This window comes from Dama dama, chromosome 1 (genome assembly GCF_033118175.1).
Source record: "Dama dama isolate Ldn47 chromosome 1, ASM3311817v1, whole genome shotgun sequence".
NCBI classification, from domain to species: domain Eukaryota; kingdom Metazoa; phylum Chordata; class Mammalia; order Artiodactyla; family Cervidae; genus Dama; species Dama dama.
In genome coordinates, this window is record NC_083681.1 from 76703564 (window position 1) to 76724187 (window position 20624).

At 36.0% G+C, this 20624-nt stretch overlaps 2 pseudogenes; both read left to right on the plus strand.

Moving 5' to 3' along the window:
- Window positions 1-4845: 4845 nt before the first annotated feature.
- On the plus strand, window positions 4846-5773 carry LOC133063444 (olfactory receptor 4P4-like; annotated as a pseudogene).
- Window positions 5774-16097: 10324 nt separating this feature from the next.
- On the plus strand, window positions 16098-17026 carry LOC133063500 (olfactory receptor 4P4-like; annotated as a pseudogene).
- Window positions 17027-20624: the final 3598 nt, after the last annotated feature.

Genomic DNA, 20624 nt, shown 5'->3' on the forward strand with positions numbered 1-20624 from the left:
TTTTAGTGAATTAGTATTGAGATATTCAGTTGGCATTTGAACTTCCTAGCTTGCTTTCCTGGGGGCATAAAGATGTACACAGTAGTTCTAACAGTCCACTTCCCTTACAAGCCTGTAGAGTTTTTGAGATGTATTGAAATTTCCAAAATATTTGCAGAAAATTAGTCTGGATGTATCTGAATTATTAGTTTATAATTTATTTATGAAATGTAATTTATCACATTTTATTTCAGATTTTGATCCTAGGGATGGATTGGCAAAGTAGGCATCTAGGATAACATTCTTGATCAAACTAAAACTAACCTGATAGCCACTCAGATATGGCAGTGTATTACTCATAGCGCCTGGATTTTGGAAATTGTCAAAGTGTTAGTCATTCAGTATTGCCCAACTCTTTGTGAACTCAAGGACTATAGCCTGCCAGACTCCTCTGTCCATTGAATTCTCCAGGCGAGAATACTGAAGTGAGTTGTCAATCCTTTCTCCAGGGTATCTTTTTGACCTAGGGATCAAACCCGGGTATCCCACATTGCAAGTGGATTCTTTACTGCCTGAGCCCCATCAAACATGTGCTAGGCTAATTATATCTTCTTTATATTTATTTTATATAATTTCATTCTAAAGCCTATAACTTCTTTTGCAGTATATGATAATTTGTTTACTATAAAATGGTTTATCATGCCTTAGTTTTAATGGTGCATTACATGTAAGCAAAGTTCTTACTAAAATAATACAAAGTTAAAACATTTTCTAATAATTGGCAGTGAATTTCATTGTGCCCTATTTTTATGTTATATGCATTCCTTCATATTACCATTAAGACATATAGTAGATTATTTTTCAATATCTACTGTCATGAAGAATTTCTTGTATTTCAAAATCTGGCATCTCACAGTAGACTAATCTGATCTAAATCAACTAAGGTAAGTTTATACCATGCTACATTCTGATACATTAAAGAATAATTTGAGTATGCAGTGGAAGTTTTAAGTATAAGAACTTCTTACTCTTATGCTAATAACTTAACAGAAAGTGCAGTCAGAATTTTTATTCAGTAGTACGTAAGAGTAAAGTAAATTTATGACAATATTTTTATAGTGCAAGATATCAGGTTAGTGAGTAGGATTAAATATTCCTTATGAGAAACAATCTTATTAAGCTAGCTTAAGTGTTTTTACTAACAGAGTTAAAATTAAAGTTTACCTGATCATAGTAATCACATGCATATTGTGAATATCTTCATTTTTGTCTTTATTTTTCCATTCAACTTTGTGTAAATGTACACGACAATTCTGTGTTTTGAAACCAATCACTCAAAGAGGAAAGACTGTAAAAGAAAAGTATGTTTCAAATATCACACTGTCACTGGTTTATTTCAAATCACCTCATGCACTCCTCATTAGAAATCTGAATTCTGGCATGATGTCGTAGATATAAGAGGAATAAGGTGAGGTTTAGAAAGAGTAAGCAGTTAGCTCAAGGGTGACACTGGTCAGTTTTTGTGTTTGCTTGTTTATAGCCACTCAGCATCACTACTTCTTTCTGTGTCACTGCTGTTTTGTGTATTCAGAGATTGCCAAATACTCTTTATTTCATCCATTTTGACTAATTTCTACTTGGGAGTTTTCCTTAATATCTCTGTGATCAGAACAGTTTATATGACAATAATTCTCCTCTTCTGAGCTTTCCCTTTCCCTTTTCCCCTCCATTAATAGTAAGATCAGATCAGTTAGTTAGTTAATCCAATCACTCAGTTGTGTCCGACTCTTTGTGACCCTAAGAACCACAGCACTCCAGGCCTCCCTGTCCATCACCAACTCCCAGAGCTTACTCAAACTCATGTCCATCGAGTCAGTGATGCCATCCAGCCATCTCATCCTCTGTTGTCCTCTTCTCCCCCTGCCTTCAATCTTTCCCAGCATCAGGGTTTTTTCCCAAGGAGCCAGTTCTTCACATCAGATGGCCAAAGTATTGGAATCTCAGTTTCAGTATCAGTCCTTCCAATGAATATTCAGGACTGATCTCCTTTAGGATGGACTGGTTGGATCTCCTTGCAGTCCAAGGGACTCTCAAGAGTCTTCTCCAACACCACAGTTGAGAAGCATCAATTCTTAGGTGTTCAGCCTTCTTTATGGGTCAACTCTCACACTCATATATGACAACTGGAAAAACTTCCAGTAGTCTAATAACTCATCATCGTGCATGTTTTCTTCTACTCAGATGAGAATTCAAAAGAGTGCTTTCACGGTTTTCCTGCATTTCTCTCAGCTCTCAACATGACATGAAGCCCCAGATGAGGGAGAATCAGGAGCTTTGTCTTGAACATTCACAGCAGTTGTTCATTGAGGGATGGCTGCCCCTTAGCTACCTTTGTTCTCTTATTTGTTCCTTATGTAATCATATTATTTTCCAACACTGAGAAGTTAGTTAGATTCTGTTATTTTTTTTTAAGTATGAGAGTTGATTTTTATTTATGTTTTTTTATTTGGCCACATCAGGTCTTATTTGTGTTAGTGTAAACTTTGCTGCAGCATGCAGGACCTTTTCATTGAGGCACACAAGTATCTCTCGCTGTGGTGTGCAGGTTCAGTAGCAGCTGTGGGAAGCCTTAGTTGCTATGCAGCATTAGGTACCTTAGTTCTCTGACCAAGGATTGAACCCACGTCCTCTGCATTGGAAGACAGATGCTCAACCACCGGACCACTAGGGAAGTCCCCAAATTCTCTTGACCTGAGACACTTCTATTTAAAATTAGAGATTAGTTAAGTGAATTCTATCTTTAAAACTGTTCAAAGTCTACTTATATAATACTTATTTTTAAGTAAAGAGTTTTAGCTAAATAAATGTATTTGGAAATCAAAATTATTTCAACTCATCAGTTAAGTAACAATAAGTTGAAGATAGGTAGAATCCTATCCCACATAAAATTTTTCAGTTTTCATTAGTTAAGTTTAACTGGAAAACATTCTGTGGTTGATAATTATCCTTAAAGTAAGTACAAACCGAAAATGTCTCCTTTGAAAATTTAGACTTTTTTAATTTTTTTTTATGTATGTTTACTTTTAATGTATCTGTGTCTCATTTTAAAGTGCATTTTTCATTGAGAGTACATGGTTGTGTTTTATCTATATTGAGAATCTCTGCCTTTAATTGTACTATTTAGAATAAAATTTAATATTAGTATAGATATGGTTGAGTTTAAGTATATCATCTAACTATTTATATTCTATTTGTTTCTGTTGTTTTAATACCTTTTTTTTTCTTTTTTTTTATTTATTTGTTTTTTTTTTTTTTTTCAGTGGGTTTTGTCATACATTGATATGAACCAGCCATGGATTTTAAAATAAAAATTTATTTATTTTAATTGGAGGCTAATTACTTTACAATATTGTAGTGGTAGACTTTTGAATAGTTTAAAATAGAGTTGATGTTCCATAGTACAGATCATATTTTAAATGTCTACCTGTTAATTCTATGGCATGTATAAGAGTTTCCAAGACTATAAAACACATAGGTATTGATTTTGACAGTTACTAGAATTGATAGTTTCAATATATCCTTGCTATGAAAGAATTCTTTATAGACATCTGGGGCACAGATTTGTTTATAACATCAGATGCAGACTAAGGTAGGTGTACTAGCTTTTGCAAACCTACTTAGGACAGCGGATTCATCATCAATGGGTGAGACACTCATGGTGCATTGTCTCTAGCCTTCATTTTGCTCACCCACTCCAGTACTCTTGCCTGGAAAATCCCATGGATGGAGCAGCCTGGTAGGCTACAGTTCATGGGGTTGCAAATAGTTGGACATGACTGAGAGACTTCATTTCTTCTTCAATGTCTTTTACATTACGTGTTAGTTACATAACATGTATAACTATTGATTAATTAATTTATTAATATCATTGCCTCAAATACCACCACGTGTATCTGACCACAAAGTTTGTCTAAAGTTGTCTTCTGTATTATCTCTTTTGATTTACACCAGTTCTTTAGATTGTAAGTAAAACATATGCAATTTCTAGCAAAAGTCATGGCATATGCTAAATTAAAAAAATATGTGGGCAGTGTATTTCATCCATGCCTTAATGATTGCCATCACTAACTTCAATGACTGTAATTATTTTTTAATTGTCTTTCACTTGAATTATAAATAGAATAAATGGATTTCCTATTTTTTCACAATTTCCATCATTAAATGCATTCTTTCTTTTGCTGAGTAGCTCTCAAACATTCTTTACTTTCTAGTATTATAGCAATCACTCTGGTTTAGCATGATTCCTTGGCAACATTTTCATATATAAGCCATAAAGAGCACACTCTGTAAGAATTTTCCAGTTTAGGTTGGGATGCTTAAATACATTTGCATTTCCTGATGATTCACTCCCAGATAATTCAGAGAATTTGGACAAATATATTAGAAAAGGGAAGGTCAATTTTATGTATTTGAGATATATATATATATATTTAAAATATGTGGAAAAGCATGTTTTTACTTTGGTCAATTAAAAATCTTTGTTAGCTAGATAATATAATTGACAGTCAAATATGTTTCGATTTTCAAAATATTATTTAAATGTTTAAAATCATTACTGAAAAATAAAATTCAGTAAAATAATTATTACAAAAGTGTTCCACAGTAGATTTATAAAATAAAAAGCAATTATAAAATAAAGCAGCTTAATTCAATAAGTTGAGAATATTATATTCATGTCAAACTAGTTTTTAGTAAAGTTTATAATTTTGTGTTCATATTGTTAATTTTCACCAAATTTATGTTTGTTTGTTTGTTTTTTTCGGATACCTAATTCATTTGTATATAATATATACCAAACTCAGATATATGGAACACCAGAGAGACGTCTCAGGATTCATCCTTTTGGGACTTTCTCATGACCAGAACATGCAAACATTTTGCTCTGTGCTCCTTTCATTCTGCTCTGTGACCCTGTTGGTAGGGAGTCTCTGACCCTTGTGTCCATTCCGGGCAGTCCTCTTCTTAACCAACCAGTGCACTGTTTCCTCGGTCACTTATCGTTCATAGACAGCTGCTGTACCTCTAGTGTTACACCCAAACTAACTGGTGATCTGCTAGGGGGAAAACAAACATTTCTCACGATAACTGCACGCTCCAGATTTTGTGATGCGTTTTTGGCAGCATTGAGTCTTCATTCTTCCTGCCATGGCTTTTGGTCGCTACACTGCCATTTGTAAACCTCTCCACTATGTGATTGTCACGAACAGAGCAAGATGCACTCTTCTAGTCTTGGCCACTTGGGCTGGTGGGGCTGTCCCTTCTTTTCCTCAATTATCTATGATAATCCAGTTGCCTTTTTGTGGTTCTAATGAAACTGGTCACTGTTTTTGTGATCTTCCCTATGCTTAAAATTGCTTGTGCTGATCCCTCCATCACTGGTGTCCTTCTGGTTGCCAACTCAGGAACGGTTTCCTTAGTTACTTTTGCTGTCTTATTTGTTTCTTATGTCATCATACTATTCACTTTAAGAAGTCACTCAGCGGAGGGAAGACGCAAAGCCCTCTCCACCTGTGCGTCTCATATCACAGTAGTCCTCTTACTTTTTGGACCTTCGATCTTTGGTTACCTTAGACCTCCTACTACTTACCCTGAGGACATGGTACTTGCACTATTTCACACTGTCATCGCCCCTGTGTTCAATCCTTTAATCTATACACTGAGAAATACTGAGATGAAAAATGCCATGAGGAAAGTTTGGTGTCAAAGGTTATCTTCAAAGAAAGCACACGATTAGTGTGTGAAGAAGCTTATATGTAAGCAATTTTATAAAAGAAAAGAGACTGATGTAAATTTTAAAAAAAAGACTATCTCATAGATTTTACATTCTATCATCATGTGAATGGAATTATTGAGAACAGAAGTTTAGAAACTTAAAATCAAAACCACTACTAATTTGCACATACCAAAATAGCTGGAAGGTTGATCAGTTTTTTGGAGTATTATGGTGGGGTAGACATGGTTACCTGCAAGGAAATAAAAACAAAAAAACTGGTTCAAAACAAATAAGACAATTCTATATTGACCTTTGAATATTAAGATAAAAATATTTTAAATTATAATTGCTTTAAAAACTCTGGGCTTATGGGCCAGACCATATGGTGGCTCATATTATATGGCAGTAGAAAAACTGAAATATGAGATAAAATGATATCCTTAGATTTGTGAAAGAATATTCACATGCATATTTTAGTAGCATTCAGAAATCAGTAATTAACAAAAGATCAGTATAACAGACTCTTTTAACTCGCTTCCAGATGGTCACCTGACTTCACATTAAAAAATAGTAAAAACTAGTAAAGACAAACTAAGAATCAATAATTTAGGAAGATTAAAACCACAATCAATGTTTTCCACCTATAGATCAGAATATAAAGCATTTCCCACAAAACTTACAGAAGTGATTAATAATAAAATGTAGGTGTTAACCCTTAACTGCCTAAAGTGATAATTGGCTCATGATTGGGTTGGTACTCAAAGATCTGTCATGCAACAATGAGGGGGAAAAAAGCTAGCAAAAGACAAATAATATGCGATTAAAGTCAAAGAAAGAAACAAGTGAGTGAATTTTTGTAGCACATGGATATTAATAGCAACTTTATTGTTAATTGTCAAATCTTGTAGATAACTAGGATGTCCTTCTGTAGGTGGATAGATAAAATGTGGTACTTCCAGACAATGGAATACTATTCAACACTACAAGAAACTTAAATTCATTCAGTTCAGTTCAGTTGCTCAGTTATGTCTGACTCTTTGTGACCCCATGAACCGCAGCACACCAGGCCTTCCTGTCTATCACCAACTTCCAGAGTTTACCCAAACTCATGTCCATTGAGTCAGTGATGCCATCTAACCATCTCATCCTCTGCCCTCTGCCGTCCCCTTTTCCTGCCCTCAATATCTCCCAGCATCAGGGTCTTTTCAAATGAGTCAGCTCTTCATATCAGGTGGCCAAAGTATTGGAGTTTCAGCTTCAACATCAGTCCTTGCAATGAACACCCAGGACTGATCTCCTTCAGGATGGACTGGTTGGATCTCCTTGCAGTTCAAGGGACTCTCAAGAGTCTTCTCCAACACCACAGTTCAAAAGCATCAATTCTTTGGCACTCAGCTTTCTTTATAGTCCAGCTGTCACACCCATACATGACTACTGGAAAAACCATAAACTTGACTAGATGGACCTTTGTCGGCAAAACAATGTCTCTGTTTTTTAATATGCTGTCTAGGTTGGTCATAACTTTCCCTCCAAGGAGTAAGCATCTTTTAATATCATGGCTGCAGCCACCATCTGCATTGATATTGGAGCCCAAGAAAATAAAGTCTGTCACTGTTTCCATTGTTTCCCAATCTATTTCCCATGAAGTGATGGGACCAGATGCCATGATCTTCATTTTTTGCCAACTTTTTCACTCTCCTCTTTCACCTTCATCAGGAGATTCTTTAGTTCCTCTTTGCTTTCTGCCATACGGGTGGTGTCATCTGCATATCTGAGGTTACTGATATTTCTCCCAGCAATCTTGATTCCAGCTTGTGCTTCATCCAGGCCAGCATTTTCCATGATATACTTTGTGTCTAAGCTAATGTCATGATGTATGTCAAAACCCATAAACTGTATAAAACCTAAAGTGAATCCTAATGTAAACTATGAATTTTGTGTGATGAAGTTGTGTCAATGTGGGTTCCTTTGAATGTAAAAAATACACCCGTCTTGTGGGAGAGGCTGTTCTTGTGTGAGGATAAGGGTATATGGTTTTGCCATGAAACTAAAACTGCTTTACAAAGTAAAATTCATTAGTTAAAAATATACATTTGGTCAAAATAGATACATCAGCTTATCTTGAAACCAGACTATAGAAAGAATTCTGAGAAAGATTTTATAGAGAAACCAGAAGAGAATTTTATGAAAGTCCTTTCAGCATGCTTCAGTTCAGTTCAGTTCAGTCACTCAGTCGTGTCTAACTCTGCGACCCCATGAACCGCAGCACACCAGGCCTCCCTGTCCATCACCAAGTCCCGGAGTTCACCCAAACTCATGTCCATCGAGCTGGAGATGCCATCCAGCCATCTCATCCTCTGTCATCCCCTTCTCCTCCTGCTCCCAATCCCTCCCAGCATGAGGATCTTTTCCAATGAGTCAACTCTTCCAATGAGGTGGCCAAAGTATTGGAGTTTCAGCTTTAGCATCAGTCCTTCCAATGAACACCCAGGACTGATCTCCTTCAGGATGGACTGGTTGGATCTCCTTGCAGTCCAAGGGACTCTCAAGAGTCTTCTCCAACACCACAGTTCAAAAGCATCAATTTTTTGGTGCTCAACTTTCTTCACAGTCCAACTCTCACATCCATACATGACCACTGGAAAAACCATAGCCTTGACTAGAAGGACCTTTGTTGGCAAAGTAATATCTCTGCTTTTTAATATGCTATCTAGGTTGGTCATAACTTTCCTTCCAAGGAGTAAGGGTCTTTTAATTTCATGGCTGCACTCACAATCTGCAGTGATTTGGGAGCCCATAAAATAAAATAACACATACTAATTGAAATATAATTAAGAAGTCACACATACTAATTGAAAAAAAAATATATTCCCTTCATTGAGTCCCTTGCACAGCAAGGAGATCAAACCAGTCAATTATAAATGAAATCAACCCTGAATATTCATTGGAAGGACTGATGCTGAAGCACTGATACTTTGGCTATGTGATTTGAAGAGCCAACTCATTGGAAAAGACCCTAATACTGGGAAAGATTAAAGGCAGGAGTAGAAGTGGATGATAGAGGATAAGGTGGTTGGATGGCATCACTGACTCAATGGACATGAATTTGAGCAAACTCTGGGAGACAGTGAAGGACAGGAAAGCCTGGTGTGCTGAATTTCACACAGTTGCAAACAGTTGGACACGACTTAGCAACCGAACAACAACAACAGCAATGTTCAATAGCAGCATTATTATAATTGCCAGGGAAGTAAGCTAAGTGTCCATTACCAGATGAATTGATACAGAAGACATGGTGCGTGCACGCACACACACACACACACACACACACACACACACAGAGGAATACCACTCAGTCAAAAAAAGAATGATGCATATTACCACTTTCAGGAACATGGATTGACTTGGAGAGCGTTATGCTAAGTGAAATAAATCAGACAGAGAAAGATAAATACTCTATGATATCTCCTAAATGTGAAATCTAAAAGCTATGACAAATTACTGAATATAGCATAAAGGAAGTAGACTCACAGATATAGAGAAAAAACTAATAGTTACCATTGGGGGGGGATGGCAAAATAGGGGTGGGGGAATGGAATGTGTAAACTTTTGAATGCAAGATAGGTTAAAGGATGTATTGTAAAACATGGAAAATATACCCATGACTTTGTAAATGAAAGTAACCTTTAAAATTGTGTAAAAATTAAAAATTGCAAGAGTCACAATCATTCTAAAGATGCTATATAAGGAAATATGCATGTGTGTGCCTAGTTGCTTAACTCTTTGCGACCCTACAGACTATAGCCCAACAGGCTCCTCTGTCCATGGGATTCTCCAGGCAAGAATAGTGGAATGGGTTTCCATGCCATCCTCCAGGGGACTTACCAACTCAGGGATCACCTTGTGTCTCTTACATCTCCTGCACTGACAAGTGGGTCGTTTATCACTGACAGCACTTGGGAAGCCCACAAGGAGTTATAAACGATGGAAAAAATGATAACAAAGGTAAAATTAAGTATTGTTTTTAGAGCAGAGAGGAACTGCACAAGTTACCATCCCAAGAATTTCTAATAAAGAATCAAATTATCTCCAGATTTGGGAATTCCCTGGTGGCTCACTGGTAGAGAATCCGCCTGCCAAAGCAGGAAACGCAGATTCAGTCTCTGGGTTGGTTGGGAAGAATCCCTAGAGAAGGAAAGAGCAACCCACTCCAGTAATCTTACCTAGGAAATTTCATGGACAGAGGAGCCTGGTGGGCTACAGTCCATGGGGTTACAGAGTCCAACATGACTTAGAGATTAAACAACTGGCAAAACTGGCAGTCCAGTGGTTAATACTCGGCATTTTCACTGTTGGGTCCCTGGGTTCAATCACTGGTCAGAGAACAAAGATTCCTGAAAAAGTGGCAGTGTGGACAGCAACAACGACCAGAGAAAAATAAACTATCTCAAAACCAAGAATGTTAAGGAAAGTGTTATTGATGTTATTACTGTATGTTTAAATTTTCAGTGTTTTGTATGCTTTGCTGTCCTGGGTCTTCCAGCTGCACCCTGGCTTTCTCCAGTTGCAGTAAGTACAGCCGCTCTTTGCTGGGGGCACAGGCTTCTGATTGTGGTCGCTTCTCTGGCTGCATAGCCCTGGCTCTGGAGCTTGTGGGCTCAGTAGTAATAGAACAGGGACTTTGGTTGCTCTGCGGCATGTGAAATCTTCCTAGACCAAGGACTGAACCCAGGTACCCTGCCTTGGCAGGCAGATTCCTATCCACTGTATCACTAGGAAAATTGTGTTGTTATTTTTTTTTAAATCGCCAAATTTAATTTTAGTCATGTTCTATGATGTTTACTTAGCTGAACAGAACCAAACAAAACTGTCAGTAAAAGTGAAATAGAAGTTGAGTTAATTAATAGATTCATTTCAAAGGACTATCAGTTCAGTTCAGTTCACACCCTCAGTCATGTCAGACTCTTTGCGACCCCATGGACGCAAAGCCCAGCATGCCAGGCCTCCTTGTCCATCACCAACTCCCAGAGTTTGCTCAAACTCATGTTCATTGAGTCGGTGATGCCATCCAAACATCTCATCCTTTGTCATCCCCTTCTCCTCCCCCCTTCAATCTTTCCCAGCATCAGGGTCTTTTCACATGAGTCAGTTCTTCGCATCAGGTGGCCAAAGTATGGGAGTTTCAGCTTCAGTACCAGTCCTTCCAATGAATATTCAGGACTGATCTCCTTTAGAATGGACTGGTTGGATCTCCTTGAGGTCTAAGGGACTCTCAAGAGTCTTCAACACCACAGTTCAAAAGCATCAGTTCTTCAGTGCTCAACTTTCTTTATGGTCCAACTCTTACATCCATACATGACTACTGGAAAAACCATAGCTTTGACTAGATGGACCTTTGCTGGCATCTTTAAAAGGTAAATATTTGTTTTCATTATCATATTCCCTTAATAGTATGAATTTCTAGTTATAGAGCATTATTAGTGATCAGAATTCTTATTTCAAACACTATTGACCTAGCACTAAAAACATTTTTTGATACAAATCTAAACACAAATACCTAAATGAGACTTGAGACTTTACCAGAATATTTCACAGAAATTACTTAGTACTTCTTGTACCGGCTGTCAGGAGTAATAGGTTGACAGCATTTTTCAAATTGAAGCATATTGACATATAACTACATAATTTTTAGTTTATATATATATATATATATATATATATATATATATATATATATATCTCCACATATCCAGGAAGGATTTATCTATGTTATAAATAAATTTGATAACTGCAACTTTGGACCTTTTGCCTCTCTTCACCCATTTTGTCATGCCCCTTCAACCCACCTCTGGCAACCAGCAATCTTTTCTCTGAATCTATGAATTCAGGTTTGCTTGCTTTTCCTTTTTTTAAGATTTCACATATAAGTACGATTATATGGTATTTTTCCTTTTGTGTCTGTCTTACTTCATTTATTATAATGCTCTCGAGTTCCATCTGTGTTATTAAAGTGGCAAGATTTGTTTCTTTTGTATATGCATAAACACATATATGCATATATCACATTTTCTTAGGCAGTTTCCGTGTTGTGGTTATTGTGAATAATGCTGCAGTGAAAATGGGAATCATATATCTCTTTGATGTAGCAATTACATTTACATTTTCTTTATATTCCACAATTCAGTCCAGCATACCACGTTTCATTTAGTATTCTTCTCTCTCTACATCATTATTGCTCCTATGTTCAATCTCTTAATCTATATGCTGAGGGATGTAAAGATGAAAAATGCCGTAAGAAGAGCTTAGTGTTAAACATTCTAACCACATCTTAACAACAACAACAACAAAGGTGGGAGGAAGGACAGCTAGATGAGATATATGTGGAATCAGAGAACAATAAATTATTTCACAGATTAATTACTCCACTGGTACTGTTTTATAAAGTGACATAAATGAGACTTCTAGATTAAAAATAGCTACTAATCAAACACCAATTCTACTTAAAAAATTGAATTGAAAATGTAGTTTATTTTGTTGAATTTTGAGATGATGTGATCAGGGTTACATGCCTAAAAATCATCTGGGTTATAGTAATTAAGTCACTACTCTATTAAAACAAATACTATAATGAAAAAAGAAAAAAAAATAAGAGGGAAGTTAGGTTTAGTGCTTTCTGTATTCATCATCAAAGACTATTGTAACTTCTATTTCTTGAGAATCACTTCTTGACCTACTTTTCTAAACTCCAGTTTCTTCATCTGTGCAATGGAGCTGATAAGAGTTATCTATCCCTTAGGGTTGATACAAAGACCAATAAGCTAAACCCCATCAATTGGCTCAGACCTTACAGATAGTAAATATTTGCTATTATTAAGGAGGCTCACAGAGCAGGGCAGAAGCAACCGTTAGTTTTGAATATAGACGTGAAAAGAGGAAAAGCTGTTGAAAAATTATGAGAGCAAAATTACACAATGCTTGACTCCACTGTTGACAAATTAGTCTGGTAAGTTTTTTGTAAACCTAGAAAGATATGAAAGAAAGTTCTATATATCTGTAATTTTCTGGAAAAATTCATCTTACCTGGAAGTACATTAAAGAACATTCATTTTGCCCTCTTGGAGACAAAGATGAAAACATTACATGAGGATGGATGAAAATTATTTCTTAACAAAAGGACTGACTACAGATTTCCTCAGATAATAGCAAGGAGAAAAGAAACTCAAATTGCATAAATAGCAGATCTCAGTCATCAAGGGATGCTGAGATGCTGCAGGGTTGCCTCTTTTTGCAGGGCATTTATAGTCCACTTCTAGAGCTGCTCTGATAACTTAGATCTAAAAGGACAAAGGTGAGTGGATTATTTTGGAACATACACATAATTCTTGTTGCTGTTTAGTCTCTAAGCCATGTCTGAATCTTTGCGACCCCATGGACTGTAGCCTGTTAACCTCCTCTTTCCATGGGATTTCCAGGCAAGAATACTGGAGTGGGTTGCCATTTCCTTCTCCAGGGGATCTTCCTGACCCAGAGATCAAACCCACATCTTCTGCATTGGCAGGGGGATTCTTTACCACTGAGCCACCTGGGAAACCCAATGTACATAATTAACTCGAACTAAGTAAGCAACCTTTTGGGAAGAAATACATGTACCTTTCGGATATAAAGTTTACGTAAAACTTTACAGAGTTTTGTGCCTAAACCCCTCAGGAATGATGTGGTAATAGAAATGCAGAGTCTGTAAAACTCCATTTGACTAGCTTTGGATAACGGAATACTCTTCTTATCCTCAAGCTTTTTTCTGTGGAATAAACCCCCATCATTTATTTGATTTGATGGTGTTGTAGGGGACAGTAGTTACTAAAATTATGTAAATGTTGTACTATTTATTTACAGATGGGGGAAAATTAGAAAGTGAAACTCAGCAGTGGCATTCAAGTCAGAAACTTGAAAGGAAATCACCTGAGGAGTTAAAGGATGACTATCATTTCAATGAAGACAGGACAGAAACTATACAAGAAGAATAGATTCAAAATAAGTGCAGAGGAAAATATGTGAGTAAATTGTGTCTTTTTCTTCCTTGCCAGGAGCTTCCATAAATATGTGGTATTTCTTGCAATGTATTTTTAATTACTGGGTTAAGAAAATATTAATTAGCTGTTGCTTTTAAAATAGGCTTTACTGTGAATTTTATAGCCTAGGAAATTTTTTGATTAAGGGACCAGGAAATTCAAGGAGGATCTGGGAGTAAACTGAGGGTGGAATAACAGATTCTGGAAAAATAAGATCAAAGTCATAATATAATACTGCAGGATGACTGCATATAAAAAAAGAGGACACATTGTTATAACTCAAGGGAGAAGGTCAGTAAAACATTAAACAATATTCAGCTAATTTTTATTCTGAAAAAGACATAATAGCAGAAAGGGCTATTAGAACAATGAAGCTAATTTCTTCATTTCACAGAGCCAGGAGTTTTCAAGTTCACAGATAATAAGAAGTGGCAATGTTAGGACATGCTCCTAAATATATTTCTCCTGCCTATTATTTTACATGGTTAAGAGTTGAGATGCACTGTTAGTGCTCACACTTGAGAAAATATGAAATTGCTTCCTACAGTAGATGAACTGTATGCTTGTTACATTTTTGAGTGGCTTATTTATGGCAATTCGGAGCTGACTTGGTTTGTGGTTTCTCATAGAGACTTTAGCCCAACTACGTTCTGTGTTTCCATTTACACATTTTTTAAATTTAAGTTTTTGTGACTAGAAGGGAACAATGATTGATTCAGGAGGTATCATAGATTTATCTAGAAGGTTTAAGAAATCTATGCAAACTTCAGAGTTGGGTAAAGTGGGGTTAATGTTAAATCTTTCTTGTTGCTTTGCTTTTTTTTTTTTTTTGGTTTTCCTTTCTGAAACGTTGTGAAACAGGCAAGGGAGTCAGAAAAGTTAAGCTATAAACCCTAGTTTGTTGAATACTAGATATGTTATTATATACAAATAGCCTCTGAAGATAATTTATTTTTGTGTACATTTATTTTAACACAATCATCTTGCCATGTGTACACTATTTCATGCTTTTTAAAAACTCTTTCTCGCTTGTGATCAAAATCATCCCAGAGTCAATCTGAACTCTAAAGAATATTTTTCTTGGGTTAAAAAAAAAGAAAAAGTTAAATATATCAGCTACCTTGCAAAATTTATGTCTGAATTTAGTGGCTTAATTAAGATATATAAAGAGGGTACCCCCAAAATATAATGAATGATTATATTGTAATCTTTATTTTTAAAGACATTAAAATATGTTAAGTTAATCATAGTAGTCCTATGTCAATGAAGAAAATGAATCAAGGAAGAATGCCAGGTAAGAAATTAAGCATAGCTGTAGCCTTCTGGATAAAAAGATAGCTAACCTTCAAGGAAAATTTTTAGTAAACTCCTAATAAATGCAAATTGATGAATGGACTTTTCTGAGCGTATTCCTAATTTTCCTTTAGATAGAGATTTAAAATTATGTAAATGTTTTAATATATTTTTGTCGTGATAACATATTTGAAGTATATAGTGAATGCTTCAAGCCAGTAGTATATTCAACATTATTATTTTATTCAAATTGAAATGAACAGTCTTTCTACTTACTGGCTAATATACCATGGTCTGATTTGGGGACTGAGCAGAAGCTACTTCTCAATAAATTTTTCTTTAAACAAATTCCTAAATTAGTTTAATTTTAATTTAGCAGAAGCTCTTAAAATTCTGCTATGGGAACAAATTTTATTTCTTTTAAAATTCTATCTCTATTACAATGCAATTGTTCACCATGTAGGTAACAATGTTAACTTAATCAATCATAGGGAGAATTGAACCAGACAATTAAACAGAAATTGATCAAGAAGCCAAGTATGAGGTTGATTACGAAAATATATAGTATGAAAATACAGACACCATGAAGACATCTGAAAATAATTTATCCTAGTTTATTTTCATTATTTCTTATAAGTTTTTGATGGAGCACATTGTTAACCAACCACTGTCATCTTTTCAGAAGCATTCAAAACTCTATTGTGGATTGATAAGACATTCATGTTGACTGACACCAATGCTGATCACAATTCGATGGAAGAATTAGCAGAAATCAGTCAGTATATATTAACACAGATTCTTAGTAAAAAGTATTTTGAGTACCTGATTTTTATTCAGAGACATTTAAATGAGTCCTATTAAACCTATTAATAATTAGTGTCTTTAAAATCATAGGATCATTACTCTTCTCAATAAGCATTTCTAAACATTGGTTCATGAATTATATCATTTCAGGTAATTTATGTGTTCCACCTACACTAACCATGGAAAAATGCAATAATGTCACTGTATTTATTCTTTTGGGACTTTCCAAAAACAAGAACACTGAAATCCTTTGCTTCCTCTTATTCTTATTTTGCTACATTGCTATTTGGATAGGAAATGCGCTCATCATGATTTCTATCACCTGCAGTCAGCTCATTGAGCAGCCCATGTATTTTTTCCTTAATTACCTCTCAGTCTCTGACCTTTGCTACACATCGACAGTGACACCCAAGCTAATAACTGACCTACTGGCAGAAAGGAAGACCATTTCCTACAGGAACTGTATGGCACAGCTCTTTACCGTGCACTTCTTTGGAGGCACTGAGATCTTTATCCTCACAGGGATGGCCTATGACCGCCCCGTGGCCATCTGCAAGCCCCTGCACTACGCCGTCGTCATGAGCAGGCAGAGGTGTAATGCCCTCATCATCGCCTGCTCTACTGGGGGACTTACACACTCTGCCAGCCAGTTCCTTCTCACCGTCTTCTTACCCTTCTGTGGCCCCACTGAGACAGATCACTACTTCTGTGGCGTGTATCCTTTGCTGAAACTGGCCTGCTCGAATACACGCGTGATAGGTTTCTTAGTTATTGCTAATGCGGGCCTAGTTGTTTTGGTGACCTTTGCTGTCTTGATGCTGTCTTCCTTTTTATATTGTTCGGCATCAGGGCATGTTCCGTGGAGAGCCGCAGCAAAGCTCCCTCCACTTGCAGGTCTCATATCACCGTTGTAGTCCTGTTTTTTGCACCTGCGTCATTCATTTACATCAGACCAGCCACAACTTTCCCAGAAGATAAAATGTTTGCTCTTTTTCACACTATCATTGCCCCGATGTTCAACCCTCTGATCTACACGTTGAGAAACACGGAGATGAAGAATGCCTTGAGGAAAGTTTGGTATCGTCATGTACTTCTGGAAAGAAAGTAACTTTTCTGAAGCTTTTCTGCGTTTCATGACAAGGTTCCGTGAGATCGCGGCTGGGAATAAGATCCATTCTCATCACCTCTGCTTGGAGAGATAAGTGAAAAAAAAAAAAAAAAAAAAAAAAAGCATATCCTGTCTGTTGTTCTATGTTTCTACACTGGCACCTTAACATAATTTTAAGCATTATCCTTATTCTCACCCTCCTTCATCTGTCTTAACAATTAAGACTATGTTTATGCAAAATAGCCAGAGTATGCGCTAAAAACAAAAAGTTGCATCACATATTTAGCATCCTATTGAAAAAAGATAAAATAAATCATGCACTTTTTATGCCTTAAAATGCTGAGAAACTGAATAAGATATTACCTTCTGTTTTCAAACTTTTATTGGACTATACATGAGCGTCACTCACGTGTAGTTCTTGAACGGTCAAAAACTGAGCAACGCCGTGTAATCAGCAGCCAGATTGAGTCAGAAATTAATATACCAAAACTCCACCCCGTACCCCTGTATAATCACAATTTCCCCACAAAATCACCATCTTTATCTTTAAAATCAATTTATATCCTTTTTGTATTCTATAGAAAGATAGCAATAGAGATCATACACTTGTGTCCATTTTTCTATTATTGTGTTTGTAATACTCATTCATCAAGCATCAACTTCTCTGATGGCTTTCATTGATCTACAGCATCTCATTGCATGAATATGTGACCATTAATTTATCCATTCTTTTGGTGCTAGGCATTTGGGTCATTTCTTGCTTAGAGCTATTGAGAGTAGCACTGCTTTAAACACTTTGGAATGTATTTTGGTGTATATATGTCTTCTGTTGTTTCTTTTCAATATGTTTTACATGGTAAATTTTAATACTTAAAATTTTAAGATAGTGGTGCACCCTTGTATTAGTAATCTTTGCTAATATGTTACTGACATAAACTAAAATATATTAAATTTTAAAATGTCACTAGAAAGACATTAGGGTGGATGAAATAAAAGGTTTAGAAATATGTGAAACTTCTGACACTTTTAGAATTCATCACTGGGGTCTGGGGTATATTAATCAATGCAAATCAAACTGTCAATCACAGATACAAAGGATAAGACTGTTAGAAAGAAAGCTTGGACAATGGAGCTTAGGAAAAATTTGCAGAATAGAATGTCAGGTAATGTTTACAAGATTAACGTTTAGGTAATCATCACTGGGAAATATTACAAATAAGATATTTACTAGAGGATATGGAGTTGCTTATCATAAGTAAAGCTGGAAAATTATTTATTTAGATTCTGAGTAAAAAGAAAAAATGTATTTCAGTGACCTCTAAATAGGGGCAGTGGTTTCAGGTAAAGTAGGTATATGCAGATGATGCCACCCTTAAAGCAGAAAGCAAAGAGGAATTAAAAAGCCTCTTGATAAAGGTGGAGAAGGAGAGTGAAAAAGTTGGCTTAAAACTCAACACACAAAAAACAAAGATCATGGCATCCAGTCTCATCACTTCATGGCAAATAAATGAGGAAACAATGGAAATTGTGACAGACTTTATTTTCTTGGGCTCCAAAATCACTGTGAATGGCGACTACAGCCATGAAATTAAAAGACACTTGCTCCCTGAAAGAAAAGCAATGACAAATCTACACTGTATTAAAAAGCAGAGACATTACTTTGCCAAGAAAGGTCTGTATGTTCAAAGTGTTGGTTTTCCAGTAGTCATGTACAGGTGTGAGAACTGGACAGTAAAAAAGGCTGAGAGCCAAAGATTGATGCCTTCAAACTGGTGTTGGAGAACATGAGAGATCCTTGGACTGCAAGGGGTCAAACCAGTCAATCCTAAAGGAAAGCAATCTTGAACATCCATTGGAAGGACTGATGCTGAAGCTGAAGCGCCAATACTTTGGCCGCCTGCTGCAGAGAGCCAGCTCACGGGAAAAGACCCTGATGCTGGGAAAGATTGAAGGCGGGAGGAGAAGGGGACAACAGAGGATGAGATGACTGTATGGCATCATGGACTCAAGGGACAGAGTTTGAGCAAGCCCCAGGAGTTAGTGAAGGACAGGGAAGCAGTCCATGGGGCCGCAAAGAGCTGAACATGATTGAGCAACTGAACAACAACAAGTGCGAATGCTGGTTTGCAATGCACACAAACACAAAATATAGACAATTACAACTTTCCAGGAACTTCTATTATAGCACAAATGAGATAAACATTCTTGAATTCAAAATCAAACTAAGAGAGAAAATATTTAAATTTTTCCAAAAGGTGATGACCACATTAAAAAAATAGCCCTAAATATAGGGGAAAATTATATTGAAAATAGATACTGCAGAGTATGTCACACAATGACTTCCTTTATTGAGGTCATTGGACAAAAATATAATGTAAAAATATTTATTATTATAAAAATAATAATTTTCAAAGCATGATATATGAATCTCAAAATTGTTTAAAAAATTAAATAAAAAATAGTATTTTAATTTGAAATTTGATGGATAAAACAAAAAAGAAAGAAAGAAACAGTAAATATCTTAAGAAATTTATCTTAAGAAAGAAACAGTAAATAGAATTGCAGTTATTAACAAATTACCAGAACACAGAATTAGAGAGACAAAAAGATAGAGAATATCAAAAAGATATTAATATTCATTATCAATGAAGTAAAACAAAATTGAAAAACCAATATTTATCAAACTCTAGGGTTTGGATAACAATAAGAAAAAAAATTAAAGTGCCGTTTACTGAAAATTTTCCAGATTGATGATAATTTTGAAAGAATGAAATATTGCCTTTTGCAGCAATGCCAATGGTCCTAGAGAGTACTATGCTTAGTGAAATAAGTCAGACAAAGACAAATACGATATGATATCACTTACATGTGGAATCTAAAAAACAATACAAATGAATCATATACGAAACACAAGCAGACTCACAGAAGTAGAAGTCAAACCCATGATTATCAAAGGGGAACAAAAGGGGAGGAAGGACAGATTAGGAGTATGGAGTTAACAGATACAAACCCCTACATGTAAAACTGAGAAGCGGTAAGGATTCACTATAGCCCAGGCAATTATATCCAATATATTGTAATAACCTGTAATATTGACTCCCAACTGATGATTCACAGTTGTATCTTTTCCCTTTTGCCAAAAGGAATGGAAAAGAAAGTTAATTTGGTTTGGTTATTTTCTCTTCCTTTTCTTTGCAAAACCCAATCTCCCATTTGAGAAATGGAAATAAATGTGGAAGTGAATAACCTGGGACTGAGAGGAATAGAGTGCCAGCTGGTCAGTATTTTCAGTAAGTGACTCCTGTATCCATTTGCTTTGTTCCTGACAATTATTCGAACTCTGTATGTTTCGCTTTGATTCTCTTTGTTCCCCTCTCAAGAAGTAGAGACCTCCTCCAAAGAAACCTCACGCTTCCTCAGGGCTACTAAGTCCTCCTCCTGCTTTTCTTTTCTTTTCTTTTTTTCCCATTTATTTTTTTATTAGTTGGAGGCTAATTACTTTACAATATTGTAGTGGTTTTTGTCATACATTGACATGAATCAGCCATGGATTTACATGTATTCCCCATCCCGATCCCCCCTCCCCCCTCCCTCTCTA